Source organism: Vidua chalybeata, chromosome 2 (genome assembly GCF_026979565.1).
Source record: "Vidua chalybeata isolate OUT-0048 chromosome 2, bVidCha1 merged haplotype, whole genome shotgun sequence".
In the NCBI taxonomy this organism is placed as follows: Eukaryota; Metazoa; Chordata; class Aves; order Passeriformes; family Viduidae; genus Vidua; species Vidua chalybeata.
Window position 1 is genome coordinate 76,878,759 of NC_071531.1, and position 15,902 is coordinate 76,894,660.

Below are 15,902 nucleotides of genomic sequence, written 5' to 3' on the forward strand. Positions count from 1 at the left end.
TATTTTGTACATTTGTGGGTTGCTGTTTTTAAATACTGAGGGAATTTATGTCTGTTGATAATTAGAGATTTTTATGACATGCATTAAGAGTAACTCTCCACACTGGCATTTTGGAAACATGTGAATTCATGTTAATGGCTTGAGTTTGCTAACAATTTACAGGCAAACACTTACCACTCTAATACAGCACTTAATCATTTGTTCTTCATATTCTTAATTTTATGTATATCTCTGTTTGTGATCCAGAAATTACTTACTCCATCACCCATGCTGCTTCTCCTACTTAAAGATGTAAATGTGTCCCAATTGTACAAGATATTTAGCATATGCTTAATTTTAAGTGTATGAATACTCCCACTGAGGTAAATGGCACCACAGCTAAGAGTTAGGCTTACACTTAAATTGCTTATTCAGAGCTAAGAGAGAGCACAGACTTGGCTTCCTGAATCCTGCACCATTCAGGATTTTGCCCCATGAATTAGTGCTAAGTTGTTGTGTAAATCCTCTGTTGAACATCATCTTGCCAGGTTCTCTCACTTCTCTCTTGTTTTCATGAGGTGTCAAGCATCTCATTTACCTGCTTGCAAGTGTTTTTTTCTAATGCAGCTCTGAGTGAATAATCATTTCTGGAGTGTTCAGGCCAGCACTCATCTGCATGAGCATGACATTAGCTGGTGATCCAGGTGTTATTCTCAAATTGCAATGTATTGCTGTGTGGGTTTTACACAGCAAAATATAATCTATCAAAACAGTGCTTTTCTCTGCTTTTCATATTTTTACAACCAGTGCATGTTTTGGATGATGGTTTTAAGGACAGCAAGGTCAGTAAAGGTCAGCAATGCAGTCTATCTTAATGTTCATAGAATCATAGGATGGTTTGGTTTGAAAGAGACTTTGCAGGTCATCTAGATTCATCCCCCCTGCCATGGGCAGGGTCATCTTCCACTAGTCCAGGTTGCTCAGAGTCCCATCCAATGTTTCCTTGAACATTTCCAGGGATGGGGCATTCATCCCAGCTTCTTTGGGCAGCCTGTGCCAGTGCCTCATTACCTTCACAATAAAATTAATTCTGCTATTGCCCTGAATGTTTTTTTCTGTGAGGCTCAAAGCATTTATACACTGCCTTGTACAACCCTCAAAATACAGAAGGATTTCTATAAAAACTGGCAATTTATTCACATTTTAAAATCAAAAATATAATCTGAACATTTGAAAGACTGTTTTTCTGACCCCTCTATTTTTTACTTTATGCCTTTCAATTCTCTTTACACTTTTTGGAGTAGGGAATTCTCTTTTATGGTATTTTTATGTGGGACAGATAATAGGTGCTCTCTTTTAAAAAGGAGCTTTCTCTTCCATAATACATGTTCCTTACCACAAAATCAAAACAATTACAGCTGTGCATGCCTTTTACTTTTTTACAGCTTTTCATATGTGCTTCTAGAGTGCTGTGCAGAGATAATTTGTACTATATAATATTCACAAAATTATTTTTCCTAATGCACTTGTCTGTTAAAAGAAGTCTTTAATACAAGCAAAAGAGTCAACATCTCTAAAGAAACAATAAAAAATCCTTCAAATTTTCTCAATCTGTTAAAAATAAATATTCATTGAAAAAAAGGAGACATCTTGGAGGTAATGATAGCAGATAAGGAGGAAGGATTATCAGGTGATATATTCATGTCCGAAAGCATCAATTCCTGTTTTATTTCTGCAGGTCACCTTTTACAAAAAATAGTGTTTCAGCAATTTTTTGTTTTGTTTACAATTGCTTTCTAAAGACTATTAACAAAATAAAGAAAACAACATTTTTTTCAAACTATTCCATGTGTTGAATAGGAATGGTCTCAAACAGAAAAAGGAAGGCTTTTTGCTTGTTGGGAAACTGTCCTGCTAAAGCAGGTTTTTGGAAGGGAAATCCTATTTGGAAGAGTAGTTACCAACCCCTCCAAACAATATGTCATGTTTCTGGCCACTCCAGGGTTAACTTTTGCAGCAGGCAGGAGCTGCAGTGCCAGGACCCCAGGGTTATACAGTGGTGACCTCTCGCCATGTGAAGGGGACACAGAGGGTCAGGAAGTCACGTTCTTTAGGGTTTGCCAGGGAATGCGGTCTGGCAGCGCCGGGTTCCATGTCCTGAGCAATTGAGTGTGAATCTTTTTCTTCTCCTGTATGCTCTCAGGATTGTTCTTACTGTTGTCTTTCTTGTCATTGCTCTTTCTAATAAATGGTCCTCGTCCCAACCTGTGATCTTTACTTTTTTGTGCCTCCAATTCTCCTCTCCAGCCGCTGAAGCGGGAGGGGAGGAGTGATAGACCAGTGCTTGTCTGAGGTGTTTCAGCAGGAATACTAAATTGAGAATACCATTCCTAAACAATGACATTCTAAACTGAGATCCTACAACCCAAAGGCATCCAGGCAAGTAGAGAAACAGGGTAAGTGGGGCAAACAAAACATTATTGAATAAAACATTTTTTTTACAACTGATGTAACCATTGAAGGGTTTACACTCAAAAAATATGGATTTCATGACGTCAGGGATGCCAAGAATATTTGAGGTCGAAATTTTTGAAAGTGAAATTGCCTATTGTCATTACACTTCAATTAAAAAAAATCTTCTCCATTGAATTAATTGATCATGTTTCATTTTAAATATGTGCAGATGGACACAATTGAAAGTCACAGTATGACAAATTCTGTAATAGTACTATGCTCAATAACTGGAAAAAGGCCTATCTGATGCATGAAAACATCACCTACTGAGTTGTCTGCAGGTTCAAATTTCAGCAGAAATGCATAAATGTAAGAGTCAATAGATTTGCTTTTTTACTTATGTATATGCAAAATGATCATTCATTACAACAGCAATGAATATTCCTCATGCCCTTAACACATATCTTCTCTGAAAACTTTCTGCTTAGCTGGTGAAGAATTCAAGGTCTGTATTTATTGGTCAAGCTAGCCATTTCTGTACAGCAAATGGATTCTGGAAAAATACTTTATTAAGATTTAACTGTTGGCTAGAGGTTGCTCTGAGAAATAAGACAATGTGTATTTTTGAATACTTCACCTGCCATAAACAACCGTCAGACCTGTAGATAAAAACTATTATCTTCATGCACTTGATTTACAGAGCTATTAGAAGTGGTTCTGTATTTAGGAGGAAGCCCTCTTGCTGCACAAGAACCTGCTTCAGCTGCCTGACATCAATCAGAGGGAGCTTATCATGATCATAATGCCAGTGTAGTGACTAGGAGGATGGTGGTATGGTCAAACTCTGGGAAGAAGAGGGGTTCCTGACCACCACACTTTATACTCCCACTCCTATCAGTTCATCCTGTGTTTTAGTGAACTATGTTCCCTTTTTACATAATAGGTGCTAAAAGTGGAAACTAACTGCAGTGGAATGATGATTAGCAGCTTGCACATATCATATTCACATAGCATATGATTATTCACATAGCATATGATCCCTATTCTTCTTCCTCAGACAAAGATTTACAGCATCTGATTTATCCACAGGTTGAGGCTTGCAGCTGGGACAGGCACAGGCCACCCACTGAAATCAGTAAGAAAGCAATATATCAGGTTTGCAGGAACAAGCCTTATAAATTGGCTTTTAGAGGTGTTCCTCACTTGATTGTGTTCTCCTCAAACACAACTGGCTACAGCTTTGAAATAAAAAGACAGGTGAAGGCAAGCACTCCTCATTATAGTCACTAAAATAAATTGTTTAACTATACTCACTCACTGACAAAAGTCCAAATCAATTGATGGTTTCTTATTCCAATTCTGTGTGCTACTATATCACTTCGCAGTAGATAATTACCTCAGTTGAAAGACAAGTTGAACAGTTCTTTCTTGGTCAGAAACAAGTGAACTCTACCACTCATGGAATACACAATGAAATAATTTCCATGAGCAGGAAATCTGTACCCAAATTATTTGCCTACTCAACTTTACAAACGACTGAACTCAGAATAAAATTTTGGACAAGGGTTTAATCAAAAAACAGACCAAAAGCTATCAGAAACTGTCAGAATATGTACAAGAGCAGGAAAAAAAAAATCAGTGTGAAAAATATGTGGTTTTCCAGTGAATTGATTCTCATTTTTCCTGTCTGTACATTTCTGTTTACATTTCATGTATAATGAGTGGTCAAATATTTACCAAAAAAAAAAAGTTAAAATTGCAAGTGGAACCATTGTGATGAACACTCATGCAAATGTATTTGTGGTTGAATGGATTGTGCTTTTTTGCTGTCAACAATGAAAACAAAACCCTGTGGTTGATTTAATAAATCTCTGCTAGGCATCTAGATGGAGTTTAACACAGAGAACACAGGATATTTGAGGCTTGCCATTGTGCACAGAAAAGAAAAAAAAAATCCCCAAATATATGAGGAAAAAAGCAAGTAAACTCATCTATTTGAAGATATTATTATTTGGATAGAAAGAGAAGATAAATTTGTCAGATAAAATATTTATGGAGACTTTTAAAAAATGTTATTTTCATCCTGACCAAAGCACATCATAACTGAACTGTGCACAACTGAGACATAATGAAATGTCTTTCCTTAGATATCCAAAACTTATACAAACTTATTTAATATTTTATAGTCCCAGTATGACATTTCATGAGATCAGACTGACAGCCTTTGACAAAGAACAAACATAGAGCAAAGAAAAAATGCACTAACAAAATGAAAAATGAGAAAAAGATCTGAAGCCAAAAGTAGTGTATCTTTCCTTTCAAAGGATTTTGTTTGAACACATAAAAAACAAAACAAGTATTTAAATGAAGATGTCAGCCAATGATAATCACATTTCAAAAGAGGATGGTAGCTGATCTTATCAAAGTTTGAAATAAGTTTGTATGTCATATAAATCAGATTAGTCCCTGAGAATAGAAGTAAACCACCAAAAAAAGAATAAAAAGAATTCACTGCTCTATTCCAACAGAACGTTGCAATATGTGTTTAAAAATAAAATATTATATTATATTATATTATATTATATTATATTATATTATATAATAAAATTAAATTTAAAATAGAATGAAGAAATAAAATAAAATAAAACAAAATAAATCAAACCAAAATATTTTTTTTTCACTTTCATGGTTCTCCAAAGCTCCAGGATGAGTTTCCATGTTATTCTGCTCGCTAGATATCATGAAAAATTTCTCAGTGCATAATGATGAACTCTGATTCAAGTGTGATCAAAACTTAGCTGCTTCTTTGGAATCATGGATTATTAAAAAGATTTTTAAAAATCATTTTTATATACATATTTTTAAAAGAAATTCTGATGAGAAAATAACTGAAACCACCATGTGTGGTGTCTTCTGCGTTAAGAAAGGAGAAAATTAGTATTCTACTAATAGATAAAATGTCACCAGAAAGTTCACCTTTCTTCACAATACTGTAATTAGTATTTAATATACTATAATTTTACTCTTGATGAGATAAGCATTTTCTGAGGAAATTTCAATACCTATATTGCTCGTGCTGGCAAAAAAAAGCAATTTAAAATGACAAATCTTAATACTTAATGGAGGTCCAAACCTTTTGATATAGTGGCATGAATATAAAATATTTTAGGTACCTTCAAGGTTTTAGTGACTTTATAGCACTGCAAACATGTCCCTCTCAGCCCTTTCTAATTTCTCTTTATTTTTCCTAGTTCTTTTTGTCAAAGTCATCCTTCTGCATGGCCCAGCTTGACAGAAAATCTGTTTTTTTCTGCCCTAGTCTGAAAGACTGTCAGTTTTGTTCAGATCTAAAGAAATCTGAGATCGCCACTCAGGGCTCCCTTTCATCAGCAGGTGTCAATTGAACAGAATTAAAATGTTGCAGAACACCTTCAAAAATCCAGACTACATATTTGTGTAAGAAGTTGCAGCTAAACACAATATCACATATTTCCTCTTATCTTCATGGTGTGCAGGGACTTGTGTCTGCAATTACCAGACATGCTAATTTTGTTCCTAAATACCAGCTTACAAAGGTTGTACCATACCACAAAGCATTTTTAAAGAACTTAGTTTACTTTGGTGTTTTGCAAGGATTAATTAAGTTGCCATAAATTAAAAAAAAAAAAAAAAAAAAAAAAAACCAAAAAAAACCAAACCAAAACAAAACAAACAAACAAAAAAAACCAAAAACAAAAAAAAAAAACCCAGACAATTTCTTTTCAAGACATATTGGAGATCAGAAAAGTATTATTACTTCCCTTTAGAAAAATCCCCCTAGGGCAGCCAGAAGTCACACAAACTTTATGGGACTGGGTTCTGTTACCAATCAACCCAAACTCACCAAAAGGAAAACAAAAGCCTTTGAACATTTCAATTAAATCTCTTTTAGCTTAACCCAAGACAGACTTCTGGGTTTTATATCCAAGCCAGGTGGAACTGGATGCTTTTTGACTGAGAGTGTTATGAAGTTCCCCATTGGTTCAAAGCCAAAACTCCAAGGGAACAGGTGCTCACCTGCATGTCTTAAAGGCAAAAGACATTCCTGCTTTGTCAGAATGAAGATAAATTCCCAGATTTTACTCCATTGGAGTGGTAAATCTTTGGTCTCATGAAACACAAAACAGAGAGAGAAAGAGAACTGACACTTCCCTGATGGCTAGGCATATCAGCTGTATTTTCAAAGGAAAATATGATCTTTGACTTTAAATTCACTCCAGCAACAGCTTCACCCTCAGTAGGAAGCACTAGCTGACAAAGGGCTGCCCTGAGGGTGTGCAGTGGGGACAACTGTTCCCTGCTTTGCTCTGAAAATAAGACACTGTTCCCACTGCCGCAGAACAAGCTCATTTAGTTCCCATGTGAGCCTTTGTAAGGATGCAGGTGCCCAACAGTTGGGGGTGAGGGTGCAATGTCTCAGGGAAAGGCAGTGATAAAGCCCCAAACTGGGCAAATCTGTGTTGCTGTTGTGTGGCAGAGCTGACACACTAAACCCTAAAACCTTTGTGCCAAAAGCTTGTTGCTAGTGTAGGCAAGAAGTTCTTCCGTTAGTTGCCCTGAAACCACCATTTGCTATTTTGCTCAGTTCACCACAAAATAAGTTATAATAATGTGGAGATTTAAAGCTTCCTACCTCAGACTGTAAAATAATAATAATTATTTTATCCCAGATAATTATATTATCCCAGATAATAATGCTATACAAAACTTGAACAAGGTTAGTGACAATTTCAGCGGACCTAAGCTTAATTTTTTAAGAGAAATTGCATGTCATAAGGAAACTGATATCAAGGACTATAAAAAGTCCCACTACAGATAAAACTAATTTTTAAAGTTGTCAGTATTATTGGCAGAAAACAAAATGGAGACACATTTTAAGTATCAAATGTCCCAGGAACTCTGTGTTCTTGCGAATACTTAGGAAAGAGCTTCAAGCCTTGTGCAGGAAATTAGCTATGATATTTGGCTAAAACTGACCCACATGTCTTGCCAAAAATGTTATTGAAAAAATTAGTTTTAGAGCTCTTTAAGTTCTTTGTGAATTCATGAAATATTTTATGAACACAGATGATAAAGAAGCAGCTGTGTCAGAGACATTTATTTTAGTTTGGGATTAAAAGAAAAAATGCAATTTATATTTATTTTAAAAGAATCAAGCAAAGGGTCAACAATAGCCTCAAAACCCACAGTGTGTGTGAATTTTCAGAGACTAAATTGCTAGCTTGTCTTCACTATTCAAAACAAGCAACTACTTCAGTAATGAACTTTGTAACAGGATTCTCCTAGGGAATGGCCTGAAGTTGTGTCAGGGGAGGTTTAGGTTGGATATTCGGAGAAGCTTCTTCACCCAGAGGGTGGCTGGGCACTGGAACAGGCTCCCCAGGGAAGTGGTCACAGCACCAAGGCTGATATAGTTCAAGAAGGGTTTGCTCTCAGGCACATGGTGTGACACTTGGGGATGTTCTGTGCTGGGCCAGGAATAGGACTCAGTGATCCCTCTGGGTCCCATTCAACTCAAGAAATTGTACAGTTCTATGGAAAAAAAAAAATTCATAACAAATGGATGGAAAAGAAAGAAGTTATTGACATATCTTTACCCAAAACTTTTATATCACCAACTGTGTCCCAGAGGGAAAAGCCCTGCCATTAGGACATGTTAATTTTTGTCTATTAAAACCCTAGTGTACACAAAGCATTTTCACTCGCCTTAGGAGAATCATAAATTTTCCAGAGGTCAGAAAACATTAATCTGTTCAAATAAAAATGTTCTGTAAGAATGTGTCAGTGTTTACACAAGTATCTTTACTCTAAGTCCTCTAGTTTCCCAAATGCTCCAGCAGTTGCCTCTAAAATTCTGCTGCGGGGCAAATTCAAGTTATGGTGGTTCATACCTTCTTTGAAAGGTACCAGCAGGGTCCCACACTGGAACTGCTATTTAAAAGCATTTCTCTTGGTCTGCTAGTCAAAGAGGTGCTTGGAAAAACGTAGCGGGGAGGATTTTCATTTAACAGTCATTTCAGTGAGTTTTCCTGTTAGTAATAGATTGTTAGAGTCCCATGTCAGAAGACAGTCAACATTTTTAAAAGCATTTTTACCTCCTGCCCAGGGAAACAGAAAAATAGCCACTGCTGATCGATCTCTAAAAGGTGTCTGGGGTGAAACTGATCATAAACAGGGTAATTTCTCAGTAGCTAAATCCATACTCTACACCAACATTTCAGACAAAATTTTTTATAAGAACTTGTAGGGATAAAATACTCGCTACATCTTTACTTCTTCCATATTTTAAAATCATTGGATGGAACCAGTGTTTGAAATCAGTCCTAGCCCTGACAGCTTGCTTGCCTGCCCAAGTAGGGCAGCATGTGACCCAGAAGTTTGTGGTCCAGGGATAATTGTTGTAAGAAACATAAAATGACTTAGAAGAAGACCTCAGCATCTTGGAAGCCTTGACATTGTCCAAGCAGGTCTAGTTTTAGATTGTTTATCAGTGGATTCAGCCATGCACTGCTTCCTGGTTGCCCCCTTGAAAAAGTTTTCTTAATTACACAATTCCATGTATTCACTGTATTGCCCTGGCTTTATTTAAGACAGCAAAACAGTCCCCTCAGTGGGCACATAGTTGTCTGAGACATGTTCAGAGTTGAGGTGGTATAAAACAGCAGAGTAAGTAGACAGAAAAGGATTGTACCTGCCCACAGCTGTGCAAAAGTTCTGTAAGAAAAAAAAAAAATATTAAACAGATTTGAAAGAGTAAAAGTATCCTGGGCTGTGAGCTAGGACAATGTAGGGTAGGAATGTTGATGGGCTGAATTAGATAATGTTCCTGGATGACTTTCCTGGGAGATTTGTGATGACTGGTGAAGATGTGGAAGGAAAAGAGAAGGAGATGGCCTCTTCAGTACTGTGGGTAATTCCCAAGAGAGAAGAGGTGAAGGAAGAGCACCAAATACAAGCCCAACTCAGTCATTACACATCCCACTACAGCCTCAATACATAAATAGGGATATATGTATAAAATGTTCAGAAACTGCAATCCTTTGTAAAGCAAACTCTTATCTTTCCTTGCTTTCATTACACTGAAACTTGAGGTGAGAAGTAATTTGCAAGGGCTGAGTCTCCTGGTTGGCCTTAGAAGCTACAAACACATAGCCCCGCCTTCAGACACTAAGAGCTGCTCTCAGCTTGAGGTCAAAAAGAGAGAAGCCCAGAAACAGCAAAACTTCAATTTCACAATGATAAGTGGGTCTAAATTGTTAATCTACTGTTGTTGATTTTTCATTACTACAAGGATCATGAGCATACTATAGACACCTATTTGTAAGTTCACTCTGTATAAAAAAAAAAAAAACAAAAACATGTGGCATGCAGAGCAGACAAAAAATTGCATCCTATTACTAATGGAGAACTGCACATCCCTGTTTAGTGTGACTATCATCTGTGTATAGGACATGCATAAACTTGCACTGCTAATTTTACATTAAAGAAAAAACATAATAAGATGACAAAAAGAAAAAAATTGCAAAGACATTATTTTAGTAACTTCTTGACAAGTACTTAATGTCTTCCAGTCAAGCAAGAACAGAAAATATGTTAGTTGCTTTTTAAACTCTTATTCCAATAAAAAGTAATTATAGTGATTAATTGCATAATGATTACTGTAATCACAGCCTATTCTTAGTTGATTAAGAAAGACAGAAGCAGCTCAGAGAAAGCTTTCCATTAAAACTATTTATGTTTATTTTATTTGTCTTTTGCTAATTTTCTTATCTGAACCCATGAGTGGCAATATTTCAAAGACAGACTTGCCAGTTGCTTTGAGACTAATCTACTGTCCATCAATGGAAATTCCATTAAAGAGATTGACAAATGTGTTAAGTGTTATTATAAAGGCAAGAAACTTTTTTGAATTACTTGAACTACTTCTGTTTTTTTCTGTTGCTATTACAGTTTTTTCCTGCTTTTTAACTGAGTACTTCTGCCTCATTAGAATATTTTGAAAGAATTTCCATGTACTTTTAAATATGTATAAAAATTTTAGTATAATGCATATACTGAGAAGGTATATGAACCCTCTGAAGAAATTATTTCATTTTGGGGGAATGGAAGTCGGATGCTGGTGAAAATCATCACATTTCTATCAGTTTGGATGGAGTTGTAATATGCGACACCATTTAAGACTCTGCTCTGTCATGTGGTTCCTTCTCCCAGTCCACTGGGACACTGGCTTTTATTAATTTGGTGTGCAATGAGATCAGAAACTGCTATGACAGTCAGCATCACAAAACTCAAAATAATCTGAGTGATGGACAGAGATCTCAAAATATTGAGATCTACTTTTGAATTATATAGGGAAATTGAGAGAAGAAAGCAGCTAATAACCAAGGCAGATGTTTTAGTTAAAACCTGTTAACTGCAAAACGACTCAATAATTCCTAGGTCCCACCCATGAGCTTGATGTTGCTGCACTCCAGTATGTGAGATGTTTTTTGGGCATAGAAATACACAGTGGGGATCTGTTCCAATGATAAATGGCTGACGTACCAAAATATTTGTGACGAGTATCACACAAAGCCTGGAGATGCAAAACAAATAGAGAAGGAGCTGTGATGTATAAGAGGACCATACTGCCTCGAAGGGTGTCAGCTCATTCCTCAGTGTGTGAACTTGACTGTGCAAAAACCTCGATGAGCTCAGGTGTGGCACCAGCAACACAGCAAGATCCCCTGTGAAACTGTCCCAAGATGTTCTCCTAATGCTATATTAGTCTGAAACAGCTACAGAGTGAGCTCCCCTCTCCTAAGTCATATCCCAACCCTTCAGCCAGCAGTGCCAGATGGCTTTTCCATGATGATGCAAGTTCAAGACAAGACATCAGACTCAGCCAGCTTTTGGTACATTGACTACAGACAAGATTCTAAAGTCGTTCAGATAAATGTCAATGCACACAGTAGCTGTTGCAAAGGGAAAACCCTTTCTTCTGTGTAATTCCTCCACCTGGTGGTCAGGTCAGGGATTTGGCTAGTCCAGGTGTTGGACACAGGGCTGACCACTTCCCAGTTCATCATGCCCTTCCTGCTTAAGGTGCTATTTAGGCTGAGCTACCAGGTGAAGCTCAAACTCAGAGGGGCCCCAACCTTTTGCTTTCTGAAACTGGACAGGTAGCCCATATTTGATCAAGCATGTACTTTACTGGTAAAGAGTATCATGATTTTCCAGAAATTCTTAACCTTTTGTTTTCCCTCCTCAACTCTGAAAATAATAACTTTCTTCAAAAGTGAAATCATTCGCAGAAAGGGACCAGTTGTGAAAAATATCACATTTCAATTTTAAAGAAAAACTATCATGGTTTGAAATTGTCAAAATACCCTGTTTTGACATTTGGAAATGAAAATAAAAGGAACTTTAAAAGGTCACTAAAGTGATTCCAAATTTATAACTGGTTTATTAACTCAATTTATTTGAAAGAGTTCTTGCTGCTTCCTTCCCCCCTCCCGTCCCCCAGTTATCCTCTTTATTTTTGCTTTTTCTTTTTTCTTTTCTATCCTCCTTATTTGTCAGCTATTTGGTACTGGAACATCTGTAAGGTAGTGAGATATTTAGAGATCTTGTAGAATCTTGAAATACACCAGGATGCATTATTTCTTTCGTAACTAATAAAAGCAAGAAGCTTCCTGAAAGTACTTGCAAAACAGAAGACCTCTTTCCACCTGGTACTCATCTGTATACTCCATCACACTGTTTTATGGTCCTCTCGAGTTAAAAGACATGCAATTATCACTACTGCTTTTTATTTTATAAATTCATACATGCATTAGAGGTGCATTTCTCTCTGTCTCACTATTTTTTTTCCTTGGTCTGTAGCTTTTTAGTATGTTCACTATTGCTTACTGCTTTTCTCAATATATTCTTTGCAGTGAGGATATATTGAACCTGTCAAGTTTATTTAAAGAACAGTTAAACAGGGGAAAAATCAGGAGTATGTTGCCTAGACAGGGATGGTAAGGTATTCAAGACAAGGCCTTGCTCCACTTAGCAGACTACAAATCCTCCAGATGTCGAGGGAAGCACAGAAAAGCAGATGATAAATGGCAAGTGAGAAACTGTACATTGATAAATGAGACTGCAAAGAAAGAATATATCTCCATCAAATCCTTCATTGTTGCCTGCAACCCAGTTGAATTGCAGAGTGCTATTTTTATAATCAAACCTGCCAGTAATCAGTCAATGGGAGGCATGGTCCTACATGTGTATGAGCCTAGAAAGTGAAAGGAAATTGTACCAGAGAGCAGAGAAAATAATCAGGTTGTTCCTGCCCCTAAACAGATGCCCATGTTCCTCATCAACTGTGGACTCAGTGTCCTATAGGGAAGGGACAGGAATGATGAACCCTGAGAGGAGAACAGTCAAGTAAAAGGTACTTAGCGAATTCTAATACAGCCACCAGTTTTCCTTAAAAATGTTATTGAAGAAATTAATCAAAGGCTTTTCTTCCTCTATAATTATACGATCTTTGTTATTACTTGGTGTGTGGTCCCTTGAAGGATGTGTTCATGCCATAGGTGGGCTAAAGACATGTCACAAGCACGTGGTAGTCTTGTAGCACCCCTTACTGAGCCTTCTCTATCAATTTGGTCCTCAGACACGACAACACTGAAGTGTTTAAGAGGAAGAGACAGTAAGCAGAGAGGTGACCATGAGATAATCTATCTTGCTTGGATTTTGTGTGGGTTCTTTAAAAGAAAGCCAATCTTTGGAGGTAAAAATCTTCAGAGAAACAGAGATTCAGGCTTTGGACTGCAGAGACGCTATAAATGCCCCCAGAGTACAGCCTGGACCCAGCTTAGTAACTCTGGTTTCTTATCCACGGATAGAAATCTGATCTCAGCTCACTGCCCTTACACAGTTGGTTTGAGTATAACTTTTTCTTTGACGAGTATGATTGTTGACAACTCCTGCATTTTGATGTACCCCCTAAAATAGGCAGATCATGGAGTTGTAGAAGGACTTTGTAATGGTGCATCTTACATTCTTTGTAAGGGAAAGGTAATTTTTGTACAGGCACATTTATACCAATGTATTGTCACTTGTGTAGCTGAAGGGCTTCATTTATATGGGAGAGTTAAATCAGTTCAACCAGGATATATAGACAGCTTTATTCTGCTGTTTACACATCTTTCAGCCCACAATCACTCCAAACTGAATCCATCCAACACAGAGGCTCCTGGGCCCTGCTAATAACTGGACAGGAATCACATGAGAATCTCAGGTCTGTAGGACTGAGGCAATAATATTAGTGAACATAAACCACAAATCCAGAGTCAGTGGAAAGACTTCAATAAGCTCCATTGTAATTGCTGTACAGCAGGATAGGCATCAAAAAGTAGAAAAAATAGACATCTCTTTCAATCCACACATGTTTGCAAGTCATATAAATATTTATATATAGATGTATGAGACAAGCTTCATAATAGGACACCTTGAGTTCTTAAAAATTGAATGATATGGTTTCTTGCTTGTAATACAGCTACTGAATAAACCTCAACTTGCTGTACAGAATATGTTTCCCTACTTTTACAATTTAATTTTAAATACCTTCAGGAAGTTTAAACTCACATATAATATGCAAATTATCCACATTCTGAAACATCACAGTGATTTACATTGTAATTGTTCCATTACTGATGATAATGGAAGTTGCATGTCCAAGAGTACTTATTAGGTAGGAACTCTGGAAAATAGGCTGACATTGCTTTGCTTTTGCAACAGTTATTACAATGTGAATGGAAGAATCATAACACACCAGCCATATTGCAAGATATTGAAAATCATCCTGGAGAGAGTCTTATTTCTCAGAGCTATATCGTAAAGAAAAACCCCACCAAAATAACAAAAAACCCACACCATCTATTCCAGACTTGATGAATATAGCTAAAAATACAGTAGTAAATATTAAAATACTTGTGATACACTTTATGCCATGAAAATTCATACTTAATATCAGTGAAGTTATGAAAAATAGTGAGGGGGGAAAACTTGCATATTATCTATGTCTAATTAGTTCTGACAGTGCTGCCTACATTAATCTGTGACAAAATGATTCATGGAATGGAATTTTTTTTGCTTTCTCTCTTTACTCTTTTTTCCATAATTTTGCTCCTCCCACCCTTACTCTTAGTGAATATAACACTGCTCAATAACTTTAAAGACGGACCAAAATAGGCCATCTATTTGGCACCCATTATGGGTATAGAATCTCCAATTAAGACATAAATGAAAAATGAGATCATAAGAAACAGCAAAGATACACATTTGATTTATAAAATTGTTAAAAGAGATTGAAGGGAAAGATTTTAAATTAAGTATCAGCAGTATGTATACTCAAGGAAAAGTAGAAGCAAAGATACAATAGCCCAAAATCACTTGTTTTAATTTGCTATGTTTGATGCTAAATATAATATTTAAGATATGGAAAATTAATAGCTTTTTTATTATGTTTACCTGAGATTTGTAGACATGGCATTTCTATTTCAGTGTCAGGTGAAAATAAGTAAAGCTTAGATATCTTTGTTTCTGTCTCCAGGTACAATGGCATAAAAAGTTTGACCTTTGGATGACGATCATGAAAACACTCTGAATGGTACTCTAATATTGATTTCATTTCAGCCTCAGACAATTCCTTTGACTTCTGTGTGTCTGAAAGATTCATAGTGAATGTTTATATGTGAGGTGAAGAGGTTATTTCCATAAAATTGTGGAACAGGATAATTTAGGTTGGGAAAGACCCTTAAGATCATTGAATCCAACCATTAACTGAACCCTTCATGTCCACCACTAAACCAAGTCCCTAAAAGTACATGTCTCTCAAATACCTCCAAAGGTGATGGCTCTACCACTGTCCTGAACATCCTGTTCCAGAGCTTGACAAATTTTCTGTGAAGAATCTTTCCCTAATATCCAACCTTAATCTTCCCTGGTGCAACTTGAGGCCATTTCTTCTCATCCTATCAGTCATTGATTAAAGAGGCCAACCTCAATTCAGCCTCATTCAGGCAGTTGTAGAAAGTAATGAGGCATCCCCTAAGCCTCCTTTACTTCAGGCTAAACACCTCCAGCTCCTTCAGCTGCTTCTCATCATACTTGTGCTCCAGACCTTTCCCCAGCTCCATTGCCTTTCTCTGGACACACTCCAGCACCTTAAATTCCTTCTTGTAGTGAGGGGCCCAGTTTTGGGCCCCTGGAATACAGGATTCCAGGAGTGGCCTCACCAGTGCCCAATACAGGGACAATCACTGCGCTGGTCCTGCTGGCCACAAAATTTCTGATACAGGCCAGGATGCCACTGGACTTCTTGGCCACCTGGACACTTTGCTGATTCATGTTCAGCTGCTGTTCACTAGCAATCCAGGTTCCTTTCTGCCAGGCATCTT

At 37.0% G+C, this 15,902-nt stretch overlaps 1 long non-coding RNA gene across 1 annotated transcript; it reads right to left on the reverse strand.

The window, feature by feature from the left end:
• Nucleotides 1-11,976: 11,976 nt before the first annotated feature.
• On the reverse strand, nucleotides 11,977-15,862 carry LOC128784153 (uncharacterized). Its single transcript, XR_008429378.1, has 3 exons — nucleotides 15,345-15,862; nucleotides 14,974-15,168; nucleotides 11,977-12,052 (listed from the first exon to the last, which is right to left on the reverse strand). It is a non-coding gene; the product is annotated as an uncharacterized LOC128784153 (long non-coding RNA).
• Nucleotides 15,863-15,902: the final 40 nt, after the last annotated feature.